This window comes from Narcine bancroftii, chromosome 5, assembly GCF_036971445.1.
Source record: "Narcine bancroftii isolate sNarBan1 chromosome 5, sNarBan1.hap1, whole genome shotgun sequence".
NCBI classification, from domain to species: Eukaryota; Metazoa; Chordata; class Chondrichthyes; order Torpediniformes; family Narcinidae; genus Narcine; species Narcine bancroftii.
In genome coordinates, this window is record NC_091473.1 from 170769113 (window position 1) to 170786501 (window position 17389).

At 37.4% G+C, this 17389-nt stretch overlaps 1 protein-coding gene across 5 annotated transcripts in view; it reads left to right on the plus strand.

Annotated features, from left to right (window-relative positions):
- The window catches only part of LOC138764181 (FYVE, RhoGEF and PH domain-containing protein 3-like), a 243352-nt gene that overhangs the window by 81084 nt on the left and 144879 nt on the right, over nucleotides 1–17389 (plus strand). The gene's annotated exons all lie outside the window — the stretch shown is intronic.

Consider the following 17389-nt stretch of genomic DNA (forward strand, 5'->3'; position numbering starts at 1 on the left):
GGGTCAGTCCTTTTTGATCTTCAATGCCACTATAAGTGAATTTGGATAATCTTACCCAATGCTATTCAGAATGATTTAATCTCAATTATTAAATCAATTTGGTATAGATCTTTGACAAATCCACAGTCTTGATGTGAGGGCCACAATTCATACTTGTAGTTGGAAAAAGAACATTATTAAGATATCAGAACTGTCTCTAAAAGCTTTAATTTAAAAAATTCTGAAAATAAGTGATATATTGACACTTAACCATTTTTGTTTTGGTTTGAAGTGATCGTTGAGTAATTGTACTTTTAAAAAAATTTTGTAACAACTAAAATAGTCATGAACATTCGTTACAGGCCATTCCAGGCTTAGATAGATAGTCACACGCCTCCCAAAGTTCTCTTGGGTGTCAGAAAAATGCAGGGTTACGGGTGTGCTGTAGGGAAGGATTAGATTGTTGCGGAGTTGGTTCACATCAGTCAATGCAATAATGTGGGCCAAAGGACTTGTACTGTGCTAAACAATCATTGCTTCAAAAAATATGCAGCCTGGAAGGAGTGGCTGATGAAGGAGAAGGCGGACGGATGAGGGGTGCTAATCAAGTTGGCTGTTTTCATAATGATGGCTTGGAACTACTTGAGTGACATTGAAACTGCATGTAGCTTGCACTGACCAATTCGAGTATATGCCATGTGGCTGTAGCTTGGCAATATTCCATTGCACTCGCATCTTTTAAAGGTAATAGAAAGTTTATTTGACAAATATCCACCATCTGATCTTTTGTAGCCACAATATTTGCAAAGTGAGTTCAGTTACATTTCTGGTCAATGGTAATTACCCTGGTGATGGTAGTTTTGGATTTGATATCAGTAATGTTGTTAGATACCAATGGATGCTTACTGTCACCTGATGAATAATATCCCATTGACTGTGCATGCCAGTGGATTGTTTCATTATCTGAGGAGTCGTGAATGAAATTGAACTTTGTGCCAGTATTCCCATTTCTGGCAAAATGGAGGGAAGGCTGCTCATGAAGCAGCGAAAGATGATTGAGCCTCAGACACGGCCTTTTCCCCTGTGTCCAACAACATCCTTTTTGTTTCAATCTTTCCATTCGTTTTTATAATAAATACAGTACAATGAAGAAAAGGGAACAAAACTACATATATATATATTTTTAAATTTTTAAAATTTTTTTTTAATATAAAATACTTCAGTCAGTATAAACTCAGTCCCCCTTCCACTGCACTGGGTGAAGACAGAAAAGACATCAAAAATATTATATTAACCCCACCTCACCTCTACTATTAATAAAAGAAAACTTGCAAAAAAATTTGAGCAGCTTATCCTGGGGGTAACATATTTTGTGGCTTTTAATTGATACCGTGAATGAACAAAACAAAGGTAAGACTATATCTCATCTAGAAGAATGAGTACATCTAATCACATTAAAAACATTTCCGTGAAATGAAAATAAGACATAAAAAGACACCATTTATCTAAAAATTTCACCAGTGAATCAAATACATGATATCTAATTTTAAAAACTTAAATAGGACATAATATGAGAGAATCACTGAAACATTGTTGGAGGTCTAGACTCTTTCCATTTGAATAAGGTGGCTCTTCTACCCAATAATGTAAAGAAGGCCACATCCCATTGTACAGGTTCTGAAAAACTCCTGTCTTGTTCAATAAACCCAAAAAGAGCAGTTATTGGGTTGGGTTGTAGCTCCACCTGAAATAGAGTTGAAAAGATATTTTAAATTTATTTCCAATAGATTTCTAAAGATGGACAAGACCAAAATGTGTCAATGCAGCAATATCAAATTTGCATCTGTCACAAGTAGGGTTCATATTAGAAAAGATACAAGCCATCTTATCTTTGGACATGTGAACATCATGCACTTCTTTGATTAGGATTAATGAATGTCGGGCACATATTGAAGATGTATTCACACATCTTTCCACTTGTTTTTGGTTAATACTATAAAGTACCCTTGCCTTTTTCTCAATAATCTATGAGCACTGCTAGAATGGTTTGTAGGCTGCATAACATCCACTTGTTTGGACAGACCAATCGACTAAATCCTCTCATAGTCACAGTGCCCAAATATCGTGTATGGAATTATTCCATAATCCTGTTTGGAATTGCATTGCTTTATGTGCATTTTATAGAACTTTTTTGTGGATTTTTTTTTTGCAATTCCAATGAAACTCCTTCATGTTTTATTCAGAAGTATTTGATTCAGTTTATCAGTGTAATCACTGAATTAATCTACCTGTCTCGGTTGGTTTATTTGCAGAGTTTTCTTTCCTCTTCTGTGAGAAGGAAATTGATTAATGTAGTTTGACAAGAGGTCCACCTTGGTGTTTGTGTAGATGCTGTGTACTCACTGGAATTATTATGTTGAGAAAGAAGGATGTTTGGTCCCAGAATGGCAAAACCAAGTCGTATGGCGAGTGACTCATTTAAATTATCTTCCCAGCAAGGATTGTTGGGGAGATCAGTTCTTGTAATTATCAATCTCCAATTGAGCAATTATAAAAATGGTCAGTGTGTGACATGCAAACTGAAGGCATTTTCTCATGACTGTCCACAACATGAATAATTACAGTCCAACTCTATAATTAGACACTGTTACTCCTCACCAGCAGCAATTAAGAGATGTATAAACAGATGAGTTCAGTTTAACACAAAATTTATTAACAAATTAACAATAAGAGAATTACTTTAATAAACGTAACACGCGAACATAAGCCTTTATGGCAACTCTACATTAATAGCAGATATTTAAGGTGTATGTGGGGGGGTGGGGGTGGGGAGGGGGGAAAACCCAGACTATTACAGTCCAAGCTCAAAATGCCCGCCCCCCCCCCCAAAAAACCTCCCAAAACAAAACTTCAAGTCAGTCATGTCAAGCCTGTCAGTCAAAAAAGAACAGTTTGCAGAAGCTTGAAATTCTTTGTTTAGTTGCATCTTGGTCCTTTAGTTAGGTGTGGACCAGATGGCCGAGATCACTGTCAATTTAAAACTTTCCTGAGTTTCGAATGTGGCAACAACCATCTTTGATTTCTTCACACGGGAATTTTCACCCAATGACCTCCTCGTCACTACACGAGGTTCACGGCTCCGAAGCCCACTTTTGAGTCACACAAGTCTTCCCCTTGGAAAGGGAACTGGGGAAGCCCAGATCGGACACGGGGTCACGCTCACACCCACAGTATCAGAGTGGTGCAAACTGCTGTCAGGACAAAAGTGCTGGTCACCGCAGACAAAGTATCTCAGTCTCCTTTCGCCCACTGAAACTACTGGGTGAACACACTTACAGTTATGGACAGCAGTGCTAGCACCCGTGAATGAAGCAACTCAGCCTCTTGTTTGCTGAAGCCGCTGGGTGAGCTCGCACACACAGACCAACTGTCTGACTAACTGCCCTCTGACCAACCTGTTCAAAATTCAGTGCACTGGGCTCTTCAACTGCCCCAGTGCGTGCCTTCAGCTCCCCCAATTAGTGGAGAGAGGTTGACTACAGCAGGCACTCTCTCTGTGAGCCCACTGGCTTGTGGCACTTGCACTTCTTACAGCTGTCAGTTTTCCCAGTGTTAATTTAGCACTTCATAGCAGCACACGATCCTCTCTGTCCCATCATTGGTTCAGTCCTGTCCCGGTCTGAAAATGAAATTGTCCAGGGTCCGTAACGACACATTGCAAGCAAGTTTCAGTGCATGATGCACCATTTAGGAATTACCTCTAGGCTTTATTTCCACTGATTTTTGAAAAATAATCTTTTCATGCTGCTGAGCATCATTTTCAATAAGAATTGAAGTGAAGTGAAGTATAATGCAAGATCAAGGAAGAATCATACCTGGAAATGATCAGTAATGTTTTCATATTTTCTTGCTCTGATTACGTGAATGCTTTCATAAACTGTTAGTGGATAGTTTTCATCGAAGCGATTCAATGTAAATGGCTTTTTTCTGTATGCAAGTGCTTTGTTGTTCTTCAAGATCTTTAATCTCAGAATATTTCTTGTGACATAATTACACCCTATATAAGCTTGGTATAAGTGCGCACCTCTTGTGGTTATTAATTGCACAGCAATGTTGACTTTAAAAAATTTTTTGTTAATGATACCAACTGTTTTGGCCGATGAAACTTCTGTTCCACAGTGACACCCAATTAACTCACCAACCCCATATGTTTTGGAGGGTGGGAGGAAACTGGAGCATGGGGAAAATGAACAAATGTCTTGCAGACAGTGCTGGATTTGAACATGGGGTGCTGGAATAGCGTTGGGCAAATTGCTCTGACAAGGTGCACTTGTCTTAATATTTACTTAATATTACTTTACTTAATATTTATGCCCCAAATGCAGATGATGAAATATTTATTTCAGATGCATTTTTATGTTTGGGTCAGGCTAATATATTTTCGTTGGTGGTGATTTTAATTGTGTTTTGGAACCTTTATTTGATAAATCTCCGAAGAAAGTTAAAAAATCTAAGATGACAATTCAGGTCCAAGCGTTGATGAAAGATCTTAATTTAGCAGATATTTGGAGACGTCTTAATCTGACAGAGAAAGATTTTTCCTTTTATTCATCTAGACATGAATCGTTTTCAAGGATTGACTTCTTTTTAGTATTGGCACATTCACAAGGGAAAATACAACAAGCGGAATATAAAAGTAGGGTGATTTAAGATAATTCTGTTATATTTTACATATAAACAAAATTTGCTTCAGATACTTCAGGGGAATCAGAAATTTGAGAAAGAAGAAAATCCTAGATTTGCAAATATTGGAAAAGATGAGATTTCGGCAAGTTCAACTTAATCAGAAAGATGATTAAACGACGCAAAGCAGCAATCAATGAAAAGATCTTTAAAACTTTGAATACCTGCTCTACTCCACTGTTGAAAAACAATATCACACAAAGAAGGTTGAAAAAAGTGATTAGATAGAATAGGATTTGAGAGAGAAAAATGATGGTGTAAAATGTTTTCTAATCTGTGTCCAAATTCTCATAGAATGCTTAATAATGGGATTATCTATCAACCTAATTGAAAGAAGTGGAAGTGAAAAGCCAAGAAGCACTAAATTAGAAAAATTTTGGGGGGGAGTTCAACTCCATAGACACCCATAATGGGTGCTCAGTATAATTATGAAAATACAACCAAACGCAAGACATCGTATATTGACCGTCCAGTAATAGAATCTAAAATTAGGTCGAGCCGTTCCACCATCCCTCTCGGGTTTCTGTAAGAAAACTTTGTTTAGACGAGGGTGTCTACCCTTCCATTTATATGATATAACTGAATCAAGCAAATTAAAAAATGATTTAGGGAAAAAATATTGTTACAGATTAGGTAAAAATACAAAAATGTAGGCAAAATATTAATTTTAATAAAATAAATATGGCCAACTAAAGATATAGACAAAGGTGACCATTGGGTTAAAGACTGCTTCACTTACTTTAAGATAGTTTTCCTTAGAAAGTTGTTGAAGTTTTTTTGTAATTGTAGTACCAAGATACCAAAATTGGTTTTAACAATCTTAAAAGGAAAACCAACATACATTGATATAAGAGAATTTAAAGGGAAAATTCATTTTAGTACAGATTCAATTTATAACCTGAAAATTGACTATATCGTGAGAGTAATGACATCATAGGGTGCCGGGAGGTGCCCAAAATGAAAAGTGAGAGAGCAACTTTATGTTCGATTTCTCCCTCCTCCATATCCCCGAGACATCCAAACACACTCAAAGTGCAATTGCTTATGATTCAATGGCCAAATCAAAAAGTAATGGATTTCAAGGCACCCTTGATGGGTGCCTCATTGCAAATTAAAGGGGTATGATTGTTGCAAATTAGTAAGAATTGTAGCAGTTGGATGTGAATACAGTAATTTAATCCAGAACCAAAGGTAATTTTTTTTTTAAATCATAAAAAATATATGAATGTTCTACTCTATTGAATGCTTTTTCTGCATCCAGTGAGAGAACACACTCGGGAGCCTTGTCAGAAGGCAAATAAATAATATTCAGTAATTGAGGTACATTATAATAGAAATACCAGTTTTCAATAAACCCTGTCTGATCTTCAGAAATAATAATTGGTAAAATATTTTCAATCCTATTGACCAAAACCTTCACTAAAATTTTAACATCAGCATTCAATATAGAAATTGGTCTATTGGAGAAACATTTGATTATATCTTTACCCTTTTTCGCTTGTAAAGACATACAAGCTTTAATGAATGATTCCAGAAGTTTACCCTGTTTAAACAATCCACTAACAGCAAACTGAAGTAAGGTGAAAGCAACTGATAGAATGATTTAAAGCATTCCACTGGAAACCCGTTGTTTCCCAGGGATTTCCCAGGCTGTAATAAAGAAATAGCCGCCATTATTTCCTTCTATGAGATAGGTTCATCTAGTCTAGTTTGACTATCCAAAGAACTCATGGGGATATTTAACTGTTCTAAAAAATTTTTTTGTCAAACTACTGTCATTTGTACACTTGGAAGAATAAGGTTGAGAATAAAATTTTCTAAAAGAATAATTTATCTCAGAATGATCTGATGTTATGTTTCTATTTTGTTTATGAATCTTTGTAATATGCCGTTCAGCTCCAAATCCTCTCAATTGGTTAGCCAAGAACTTAGCAGAATTATACCATGATTGTAAAACTGACTCTTCGCCTTCAAAAGTTGACATTCAACTGGAGATGTTGAGAGAAGATCAAATCTAGTTTTAAATTTTGATGTTATTTTATATAATTCTGGATGTTTAGTTTGAGCGCACTGTTGATCCATTTATTTGATGAGGTTATTTAACTCAGACCTGTCTTTATTGGTCTTCCTTCTTTATAATTAACAGTAAAATAAATAGTTGTCCCCTGAGTAAAGCTTTCAAGCCATTCCGTACAACTAAACGGGAAACTGTCAATGAAACATGAGCATCAAAAAAGAAAAATATCTGTTCTTCCTTAAATTTAACAGTCATTGTCTGAAACTAAAACTGAATTGAAATGCCAATGTCTTTTTACTCGAGGAAAATTAGGAAAAGTCATTGATAATGTTACAGGGACATGATCAGATATCACAGTACTGTGCTGATCACAAGAATGCATGAATGGGTTGAATTCATTATCAATAAAGTAATCCATAAGTGAAAAAGTTTGATGAACATGTGAGGGAAAAAAAGAATACTCTCTATTAGTAGGATGAAAGGAACACCAGATGTCCGAAATGCCATAATCTGATAAGAAAGAATTAATTAAAGAGGCAGATTTACTGATGTGATAGGCTTAGTGGATGAACAATCTCAAATAGGATCTAACCAGCAGTTAAAATCCAAGTGAATATAAACTTAAATCTGGCAAAGAAGAAATGTTTTTTTTAAAATAAAACCCCACATCATCTACATTGGGAGCGTAAAATTAGCAAAAAACACCATTCGTCATGTAATTTCCCCAAAACAATAACAAGAATTACTGTTTATATTTGAAACAGCGTTTTGTATGGTAAAGGGAATGTTTTGATTAAAAAGGAGTGAAACCAACCCCACCCTTCTGGGCTATAGCTTGAAAGTAAGAATGATAATGCTGTTCCCTGCACCACTCCATCAAGTGCAAGAGATCACTGCTACAAATATGTGTCTCGTGCAACAATATAACTGTGGCTTTTAGTTGTTTTAAATGCAGATACTGTTTTCTGCTTTACTGGATGATTCAATCCTTTGACATTCCAGTTGAGGAAAAACAGAGTTTGCCATGATAATTCATTAATAAAAAGATTCATAGCGATAACATTTATTTCAAAAATTTCAATATGCAAGTACCAGTTTAAGTCTGTGCAAAATACACAAAGATTATTCAGCCAGCAGATGGCACTTTTAGTATAGCAGTTGGAGATCCAAATTTTAACATAAGGTCAAAACATAATGACATCATAACAACATGAAACAAAAGTAAACACCCCCGAAGCCATCTCCTCCCCTCAATCCCAATCCCCAAAGGCTGCTGAATAGACCAACAGCTAGCTAATTAATTTCTCTAGAATTTATACAAACATCTTCCTATCAGATTAGATGTTCTGGCTTCTGAAAAATGTTTGTCAACATTCCCCATGTAAAATATTTCAAGCTGACAGGGAAGTCAAGTTTAGGCTATAATCACAGTATATAACAGAAAAACAATCTGAAGACTTCTCAGAAAATGCTGAACAGAATAGGACAAACTTATTAATTGTTAACCATTAACAATCCATTAAAAAATTAAAGGAAACATTTATTTATTCCTACTTATTAAAAAAAAAGTAACACAGTATGCTAATTATATAGAGAGAATTTATTTTAACTTCAATACAATGAGTGTATCAGTATTCTCAGACTCTCTGAGGATTTATTAACCATATAATATAAAATGGTTTCCTTCTATGGGGTATAGGACAAATAAGCAAACCTGTAAAGGAATAAAGTTGAATCGTAAGTCAGAGTCATCTGATTAACATAAATTTCTCTCAGGGTGCAGAATGGAAGTTTATCCAGTATTATCCCAGTGTTCCTGCTGGCAAGAGTGATACAACGACGTGCTGGATATAACAAGAAAGGCTTATACCTGAGAGTATATAATTCCAACATAACTTCTCTGTAAACGGCCGACTGACTCTTGAGTTCTGAATAGTAATCTTCAATGATTCTAAATTGCTGGCCATAATACAGAAGTTTTCCCTGCCGACAAGCTTCTTGGAACAAAATTTCCTTTGTACGACCATCAAACACCAAATACAACTTTTGTGCAGTTGTGGGTTTCCATCTCTGGAGGTCTGCTTCGACTTTTCAAGGCGACGACTTTTGCTGTTAACTTGACGTTGTTGTAAGTTAATGCTGAGGTAGCATCTTCGAAGTGCCGAACCTGGTCACTTTAATAATTCAAAGTAGATTCAACAGAAGACAGATGCTTACCTTGTTTTTCAAAAGAGCAACAAACTTGTTCAAGCTTATCTTCCATTATCATGATCTTAGCATTTAGAGCATTTAATTCTTCAACGATCATCTGTTTAATCTAGACAAGGGCTTCGGAGAAATTCTGAGAAGGTGGGCTAGCCGGTGTTTCTTGCTTCTTTTCGTTTTTTCCAGCCTTGGTGCTCCTTGCATCCATTTTAAAATAAATAAAAAAAATAAAAATATGAAATCCGACACACTAAGTTTTGAAAGAAAAGCAGGAGAGTAAAAGAAAACTGATTGCACAGGAGTAAGTGCCTGAAGCAGCAACTTCATGTCACAGTGAATTGGAAGTCCTCCAACAATCAATGTTTTATCCTACTTCTGCCTGCTGTTCAGTATTTTCAGTGGATTATTTAAATCCATTCCAAATGCATAACATCTACAACAGTTGAAGTGGGGGTCTGATTATAGAATTGTAGTCTGTTGACAAAGTCGCTCATCTTCACACTTGGTCTTATTAAAATTATTAAATTTACAAAGCTTCAAATGGCAAGACCATTGGGGAAAGTCTTCATATTAAACAATTGGAATGAAATAAATGAAACAATTTATTTTTCAGAGCATGTATTGTTTATAAGGCTTGGATTGCTCAGAGCAGAACAGACTTAAAATTTTCTGAAAACTGAAAAAGTATCCATCTTTTGTTTATTTTAAAGCATTTTTCCACCAAATGAAGTCTCTTGCTTGATTCTGATGATTCATTTGAACTCTTTTATTGGCGCCGCTGAGTCTGGACAGTTCTTAAATCATATTACATAAAAGCAAAGGATGACAATAGTGTTTTACTGCAACCATTATAAAATTCTCCACATTCAACAAATCCTTCAGTTGGGCATTCCTCTTGGAGGCGACTGGTATTTCACCAGCTGCTATGTGATTAGGGAGTAAGTAGATGTAGTTGAAAAATTTTAGGTATTATAGGAGTTGAGCTAATACAGTTGACCTTTAGCTTGGCTGAATCATAACTAAAAGTAATACAATACACAGAGACACGCATCTCGCACCCCACACACACCGTTATCCGGCACCTACAGGGATCATGGATCTCGATATGCAAATATTCCCATTGACTGAGACTCACACTTTCTTCTTTGGCTTGGCTTCGCGGATGAAGATTTATGGAGGGTTAATGTCCACGTCAGCTGCAGGCTCGTTTGTGGCTGACAAGTCCGATGCGGGACAGGCAGACACGGTTGCAGGGGAAAATTGGTTGGTTGGGGTTGGGTGTTGGGTTTTTCCTCTTTTGTCTTTTGTCAGTGAGGTGGGCTCTGCGGTCTTCTTCAAAGGAGATTGCAGCCGCCGAACTGTGAGGCACCAAGATGCACGGTTGGAGGCGATATCAGCCCACTGGCGGTGGTCAATGTGGCAGGCACCAAGAGATTTCTTTAAGCAGTCCTTGTACCTCTTCTTTGGTGCACCTCTGTCTCAGTGGCCAGTGGAGAGCTCGCCATATAACACGATCTTGGGAAGGCGATGGTCCTCCAATACAATACACACAGACATGCATCTCGCACCCCACACACACCGTTATCCGGCACCTTCAGGGATCACGGATCTCAATATGCAAATTTTCCCATTGACTGAGACTCACTCTTCTAATGTCTTACTAATACACCTGCATTAAGAATACCCCATTTAAAACACAAAAGACAGTACTGAATGCAAAGGTATTTAAAAAATATCGAATTATGTAAAGTTCACTTTAATCAGGTAATTCTTGTAACTTACAACGTTTAAATTCGAACACCGGTCACAGATGCTGTAACGGTGTTGCGCTAACCACTTTATCATCTGTGCCACAATCATAATTAACTCCCAAACCCCCACAACCTTGTGCTGACAACCCTGACTCACCTCCACGCAAGTGTCCTGGTCATGCGATCAGCACACCTACCTTTAAATTTGCAACCCATTCACGAGTGCAGTAATAGAGTTTTGCTCAACTCTATGCTAACTGTGATGCCATCATAATTAACCCTCCTCCCTCAAATTTACAGATTAAACCTGACTCAATAAATTACTAATAAATACATAGACTCTTAATAAGCAGGAATATTGAGAAATTTTGGGACAGTCACCCCAGCAGTGAGCAGAATCAGCTGGCTCTTCATCATGGGTGCCACCATTTTATTCAAGCACAACTTTATTGAAACTTTATTCAAACAGCTGCTGCAGGTGGGGCAGGGCTGGGGTACTCCACTGGTTGAATGTTTGCTCCCAACGGGCTGTGTGTTGCTTCGGAGATCATTTACTTTTACAATTTAAAACTTTTATTTAAAACTCTATCTATCAATCTATTTATTTATTTTCCTCAATTTATTTTGCCGGTTTGATCGAGCGCCGATAATGGAGTTTTTACTGTATGTGTATTTTTTGCATGTTTTTGAGATTTTCGTTTTCTTACATTTCCACCCTATTTCTTTCTGGCCTTGAACTTCTATTTTGAGCAACCTGAGAGATTTCCCTGTTAAAATAGGGTTTAAAGACAGGTGAATTTTAGAGTATCAGAGCACAGAAATAAACCCTTCCACCATGCCAAACCATGAATCTGCCTTGTCCCATCCTCCTGCACCCGGACCATAGCTCTCCATGCCCCACCCCATTCCTATCCAAACTTCTCTTTAATGTCAGCATCCACCACTTTCCACTGGCAGCTCCTTCCACACACTTATCACCCTCTGAAGAAGGCTCCCTAATGTTCTCCTGAAACATTTCACTTTTTACCTTTGACCTATGACTTCAGTGGAAAAACACCTGTTTGCCTTTACCCTATCTAAACCCCTCATACTTTTATATACCTCTGTCAAATCTCCCCTCATTCTCTGATGTTCCAGGGAATAACTCCTACTCGACCTTTCCCTGTAACTTTGATCTTCAAGTCCCGACAGCATCCTTGTAAATTTTTTTTGCACTCTTTCAATCTTATTGATACTTTTCCTGAAGGTAGATGATCAAAACTGATACAATACTCCAAATTTGGCCATGCCAATGTTTTATCCAACTTCAGCATTACATCCCAACTCCTGTATTTGGTACTTTGATTTATGAAGGCCTAAATGACAAAAGCCCTCTTCATGATCCGATCTACCCTTGACACTGTTTTCGAGGAATTATGAATCTGTATTCCTTGATCCCTCTGCTCTATCATACTTCACAGTGCCTTACCATTTGCCATGTAAATTTCACCCTGATTTGTCCTCCCAAAGTGCAGCACCTCACACTTGAAATGGAATTCAAGTGTACTTCCATAGAAATGAAAAATCAAATTTCATTTCCATTTTGCAGTGCATTTTTCTAGCTGATCCAGATTCCACTACAAGTTTTGATAGACTTTCTTGCTGCCCACTTCTGCTCCAAACATAGTGCTATCTGCACATTTCTATGGATGATTGGGATTGATAACTTATCCAGGTGCTGGGGTGAGATGTCAATCAGCAGTGTACACACCTGAGGAATGAAGGATGTTGACTTGTCTTCTTCAGCTCATTCCCTTCATTTGACACACAAGCTTTTGAGAGGTCCATCCCCACTTTTGAGGATAAAGGAGCTCCCCGAACATGCAAATACATGGGTTTTTATATTCCAATGCTATCTGACATTAACCATTATCTCCTATGTGGCAAACATCCCATCAGTATTAAAATACACAATGTTCAACTACATGTTGTATTATATTGTGGACAAATGACAGAGATGTGTCCCTCTCCCCTCAGGTAATTTTACAGTTTCAGTTGCCCTATTGTAAATCTGGGCTAGTGCAATTGTATTAACTAGGCTGTCATTGGCAGGCAACATGTATTCTGGGGACCTCACTACCCTTGGACATCTGCAACCTTCCCAGTATTTTCATAAAGCACATGGCACCTGTAATCATTTATCATTAAATTAATGTATTAATATTTTTGTTGATTAATGTTAATATATTTAGTGTATTAATCAGCATCATTCTAAACTAGTCAACATTTCCATCTTCATGACAAATCAAGGATTATAAAAGTAATTCAAAAATTTAAATTTTTGAAAATTTAAATTCAAATCAGAAAGTGAGCATCTAATCTTCTCTAAATTTAAACTTAACATCACATAGTCATTGAGCATTATTAGGCAGGATAATGTCCCTTCAACTGAGCAAGAAGCATCTACATTGTTGCATTTGTCACAACAAGGAGATACATCCTCATAAAAATGAAATAATTTGACTTTGGGCATGTGAGCCCTATAGACTACTTTAAATTGTAGGAGAGGGTGGTGGGCACATAAAGAGGAGGTATTAACCAATTTGAAAATTACATTCCAAGGTTCTTCAGGAATTAAAAGCACTAGGTCTTATTCCCAGCCTTTTAAAATTTTATTTAAGGGACTAAACGTTCTTGACCATGTGGAACCTTGTCAAAGATCTCACTGAAGTTCATGTAGTCTTTCCTTCATCAACTTTGCTGGTAATCTCAAAATGTTTGAAGATTGGTTGGACATGACCTACTATGCACAAACTGGATTGACTATTCTGAGTCAGTCTCTGTCTATCCAAGTGTACATCTAGTCTTTTGGTATACCTTCCAGTAACTTGCCCATGTCTGATATTGGGCTCACCTCCCAATAATTATCCATATTATTCTTGGAGCCTTTCTTAAATGCAGAACAACATTAGTTTTCCATTATTCTGGCTCATCACCAATGGCTAAGGAAGTTTTAAATATAGGCAGTCCCAAGTTACGAACAACTTGTATTTATGAATGGGCTGTTCCCTAATTTGCACATGTGCATAATTGTACCCTAATTTATGCATGCATATAGTGTTACCTCATGAATGCTAAATAAAAACTCTAAGTACCTGTTCTGCCTTCCGTACAAATTTGGCTCATGGACAGACCCAGGTAATGGAACTCATTCGTAACCTGGGAACTGCCTGTATCTCTGGCAAGGCCCCTGCAATTTCAAGGTCTGAGGGAGCATCTTTTCAGGCCCTGGGGATTTAACCATCTTTGTTTGCTTCAAGACAGCAAGCACCTCCTCCTCTGTAATCTGCTGCTTCACTTCTATAGACATGGTGCCTCTCTCCTGAGTATTGCAGGTGCAAAACAATTTAAAATCTTCCCCATCTCATTTGGCTCTGTGCGTAGATGACAACTTTGATCTTCTAGAGGAACACTTTTTTTTTTCTTTTGCTATACTTTTGCTCTTAATGTAGCTGCAGAAGCCCTTGGGATTTTCCTTCATCTTATCTTCCAGAATGACCTCATGCCTTCTTTGAGTCCTTCTGTTTTCCTTGAGTGCATTTCTCATGCTCCTAAAATGCCTCATATGTTCCTTTATTCTATACCATCTTATTCTTAACCCAGGACTCATCATCTCTTGAAAACCAAGATTTCTCTTGCATTTAATTCTTTAAAAAAAAATTATTTAAGAATTTTATAAAACAAAAAAAACAAAGTATAAAACTACCCTCTACTACCCCACTTCCACCTCCTCCCCTCTATCCCACCTCCTAAAACCCTCACCCCTTTGGAGCTTATTTAAAAAAACCCACAATAATATGAGGTAATAACAGGTTGTTTATGGTGTGCCATCTTTCATCACAAGTTTAAAAAAAACTTAACATCCAAACCCATACATTCCAAATACAAACTCCGCATTTTAACAAAAAAGGAATAATTATTCCGCAAATTATATGTTATCTTTTCCAAATAAATACATGATTGAATTAGTTATGCCATCTTTGTATACTCAATTCAACATCATTTTTCCAAGTAACAGCTATACATTTTCTGGCTTCAGCCAATTCTAAACGTATAAATGCAATTTGTGCTTTCTCCAATCGCAAACCTGTCGTAATTATATTCATATATCCCAATAGACATACCCATGGATCAACATATAATTCTATTTTGAATAAATCTCTCCAAAATTTAATTACTTTTTCCAAAAAGTACCAGTCTGCTAACCACACTGAGAACATAAGTCTGACAGAATAAATCCATATTTTTAAAAATTTTTCAGGAGTTAAATATAACTGATGCAAAAAATAATAATTAACCAGACTATATCGTACATTAATTAACTTCGTAACACTATCACGACACATATCAGACCACTCCTCTACGGATATAAGAATAGATGCATCCTTTTCCCATTTATCTTTTATTTTAAATATATCCACCTTCTTCATCTTTTCCAGTAATAACATATACATTTCTGAAACAAATCCCTTTTTCACCTTATCAACAATTAATCTCTTGATTCAGCAGGTAATACTAAATCTCTACCAAAACATTCTAAGAATAAATCTCGTACTTGATAATAAGCAAATAAAGTATTTTGTGATATCGCAAACTTTTCTTAGTCTATTAAAAGAAAGAAATAAATCAAAACAAACCTCCACTGATATCACACCTTTTGATTCCCAATCTTTCAAATAAGGATTATTCATGGAAAATGGAATTATCAGATTCTGATATAATGGTGTTCTAACTGAAATTTTACCTTTTGATCCTATGAGTTGGTTCCATTTATGCCATACCCCCATCAAATGTTTCAACTCTGGCAATTTATGCTGCTATAAAAGCAATGTGTTCCATTTATATATAAAATGATGTATATTTCTTTCCTGAATTTGGTCCATCTCTACCTTCGCCCACGCCGGAGGTTGGTCAGTGTCAAACAATCTATTAATAAACTTTAACTGTGCTGCTTCATAACAATCCTGAAAATGTGGTAATTGAAGTCCTCCTAAGTCATACCTCCATGTCAACTTTTGCATGGAGACTCTAGACCAGGGGTTCCCAACCTTTTTGTTCCTCTGTACCCCTTGGGCATTTTTATAGGTTCCCGTGTACCCCTAAAAATTAAGGATTAAAAAAAACACGACATTGTGCAATCTGATTGCAGATTACAACACCATGTATTGTACAGTAGTAGTCATTCTCTCAGACCCAATGTACCCCCTGAAAAGTGCAAATATACCACTGCGGGTACATGTACTCCAGGTTGGGAACCCCTGCTCTATACAATAAGAACAAACGAACTGCTTTATTTAATTCCTTAAAGAATTTTCCTGGTACAGCACTCTGAATGGATTGAAATAAATACTGAATACGAGGATATATATTCATTTTATTGCAATTTACTCGTCCAATTAATGTTATTGCATTTAATTCTGACAGGAACAAATTCTGTACTCTCAAAATTTCACTTTTGTAGGCATCCCACTTTCCAATCACACTTTTGTTAGAAACCAACCTGTCCCAATCCATACTTGCCAGATCCTTTCTAATACCATCAAAATGATCCTTTTTCCAATTTGGATTTTCAACCTGAGGACCAGACATATCCTTTTCCATAATTATCTTGAAACTCATAGATCCAAAGCGAAAACACAGAAATGCTTGAGGAATTCAGCATGTCTTTCATCGTCTATAGGAGGCAAAGATGCATAACTGATGCTTTGGGCCTGAGCCCTTCTTTCAAGGTAAGTGTTCCCTTGCACACACTTTCTTCAAAAGTAGGGGTCTCATAGTTCCGGAGCATAGTTTTTCCCATATTTCATTTTTTATCTTTATGTTTAGATCTTGTTCCCACTATGAGAAATACAATAAACACGAGGTTAAGCATGATGCAATATAATTGGTTTTTCTTTCTTTTCTTTGGCTTGGCTTCGCAGACGAAGATTTATGGAGGGATATGTCCACATCTGCTGCAGGCTCGTTGGTGACTGACAAGTCCGATGCGGGACAGGCAGGCACGGTTGCAGTGGTTGCAAGGGAAAATTGGTTGGTTGGGTTTGGGTGTGGGTTTTTCCTCCTTTGTCCTTTGTCAGTGAGGTGGGCTCTGTGGTCTTCTTCAAAGGAGGTTGCTGCCCGCCGGACTGTGAGGCGCCAAGATGCACGGTTGGAGGCGATATCAGCGCACTGGCGGTGGTCAATGGCAGGCACCAAGAGATTTCTTTAAGCAGTCCTTGTACCTCTTCTTTGGTGCACCTCTGGCTCAGTGGCCAGTGGAGAGCTCGCCATAAAACGATCTTGGGAAGGCGATGGTCCTCCATTCTGGAGATGTGACCCACCCAGCGCAGTTGGGTCTTCAGCAGCATGGATTCGATGCTTGCGGACTCTGCCAGCTCGAGTACTTCGATGTTGGTGATGAAGTCATTCCAGTGAATATTGAGGATGGAGCGGAGACAGCGCTGATGGAAGCGTTCTAGGAGCCGTAGGTGATGCCGGTAGAGGACCCATGATTCAGAGCTGAACAGGAGCGTGGGTATGACAACGGCTCTGTACACGCTGATCTTGTATGTTTCTTCAGGTGGTTGTTTTTCCAGACTCTTTTGTGTAGTCTTCCAAAGGCGCTATTTGCCTTGGCGAGTCTGTTGTCTATCTCTTTGTCCATCCTTGCATCAGA